Source organism: Dermacentor albipictus, chromosome 1 (assembly GCF_038994185.2).
Source record: "Dermacentor albipictus isolate Rhodes 1998 colony chromosome 1, USDA_Dalb.pri_finalv2, whole genome shotgun sequence".
NCBI classification, from domain to species: Eukaryota; Metazoa; Arthropoda; class Arachnida; order Ixodida; family Ixodidae; genus Dermacentor; species Dermacentor albipictus.
The window spans coordinates 199,853,906-199,856,025 of record NC_091821.1 but is presented as its reverse complement, the minus strand read 5'-3'; the positions used below and the strand labels follow the sequence as shown (position 1 = coordinate 199,856,025).

The following is a 2,120-nucleotide window of genomic DNA, read 5'->3' as shown; positions in this document are numbered from 1 at the left end:
CAGCAGTCACCGCGTTTTATATTTATCTATTTATTTATTTATTTCATTACATGTGAGAGCAAGCGCAACCATCGCCAAAGTTACCCTGGTTTCGTGCGTGCAGGGACGTGGGCACACACGCAGATACTCAAGTTGCTCTGAGAGCCTGGTTCATAATAAAAAGTTTTGTGCCATTCAACTGTGTGAAGGTGGATTACCATCGAAGCTGTGTATGTGGGCCCCTTAATGGCGAACTGTCCATTGTCGTGCGTCGAACACCGTATGCACATAAATGGAAGGCGAGGCGCGACTAGTGGCTCCTCCACGATGCTGAGCCTCTGAAGATGATGAGGCACCGGGGGCTATACATACCCATGTATTGTTGCTAAAACGCGGCACGACACTTTTATTAACGGATTCCGGCACGTTGAACAGACACGTATCTCACCCCACTCCGAGGGCACACACTACTTCACCGTAGCCAAGGCGATCGTGCGTTAGTCGACGTCCCTCAGTGCAGTAATGGTTGTGAGGTCAGTAAAAAATCACAAACGGTCACACACAACACAGGCTACACAAAATGGGTTCCCCACCAACTCCCTCTGAAACCTGGCCGTTGCTCCGGTGAAACGTTCCAAGCTTGCGTGATCGGGGCCGCATGGGCGGTTTGCATTTATTTCCGCCTTGCGGTCCTGGCGGGCAGCACGCTTACGGGACCACCACCACGGGAGAGCGGAAGGAAAGGAAAGAAGATGCGCAAGCGCTTGCAACGCTGACAAAGAAAGGGTGGTGCGAACGTAGACATGGCCGACGTGGGTCAAAGTGTAGTATCTGTTCTTTTCAGTTTAATATCTGATACGGGTTTTATTTGGACATAAGATATTAAACATATTTTTGCAAGTTTGAGGAGTGCCTGCTTCACCCCCACCGCGGGTCGGCCCGCAGTATTGCACTGTCTTCGGGATCGGCCCACATATGGGGAGAAATTCTCGATCCACGTGGCTCGATAGACGCAATGCAATTTTTTCCCAGAACCTTGCCATATACAGCTTCGATATAAAAAGGGAATGTTGTTTGGTGCTATCAACGTCTACTTTTATTCAGCTAAAATATGATCTGGCAGTGTACTATTTATATGGCTAAACATATAGTTCAATATCATTATTAATTAGGGGAAAATGAGACATCCATCCAACCGTAGCAATTGCTCCAAAGGAAACCCATACGTGTTCCTCGAATGAAAAGCCTCGCATTGAAGAAAAAGTCGTCCTGTTCTGGGACTCGAACCCGCGACCACCGCCATCCAAATGCAGCCACTCTACCATCTAAGCCAACCAGGCTTTTTTTCCTTTATATCTGAGCAAATCAGGCCGCTAGCAGATAGCAGGCTAAGTTGAATTTGTCAGCAACTCGAATAATAGGCAAGAATTTGACGTAATAGTTCTGCGGAAACCCGCAAGGTGGAGAGAAGTAATTAATTAAGGGAAAATGAGACATTCACCCAATCGTAGCGATTTCTACAAAGGAAACTCATGCGGGTTCCTCGAATGAAAAGCCTCGCAGTTGATGATAGGATGATAGTTGATGAAGAGAATGATAACCGAATTTTTTTTTTTCGGTTGTGTTCGTTCCGTTCTCTACGACGCACTCACACGTATTACGGAAATTTTGTCCTCAGAAATAACCATCACATTCTTTTTATGCGATCCATCTCGGATATTATGGCTTTACAGGGCAAAAGGGCAACGCCGAAGCACATAGCTTATATATGTATCATGCTGGTTCACCAACCGCAGTGATCGCTGTGTTGAGCAGCGCCATCGGCCTCATGCAGGAGGCTAGCGCAGACATATAGTGATTTCAAGCCTACTAGACTTGAAATGCGTCAGAAGGATGCCGGTGTATCACAAATATTTGATAGCGCCTGCCGCATAGATGTTTCGTGGTTGCCTTAGGTTGGCCGTACACGAGCATGCGCTCTTATGTTTTGGACCCTATGCCAAGCGATGACATAGCGAACAGATTTACCATTTCATGCTGGTAATACAGAGACGCCGGTTCTCTTGGTTGAATTAAAACCGATATACGCAAAATAGTTCGCAACACATACACACACCGCGGCTGATAATGCGCGTCGCATG

The 2,120-nt window shown here is 46.9% G+C and overlaps 1 pseudogene; it reads left to right on the top strand.

The window, feature by feature from the left end:
• Nucleotides 1-782: 782 nt before the first annotated feature.
• LOC135903167 (U2 spliceosomal RNA) lies at nt 783-957 on the top strand (annotated as a pseudogene).
• The last annotated feature ends 1,163 nt before the right edge of the window (nt 958-2,120 follow it).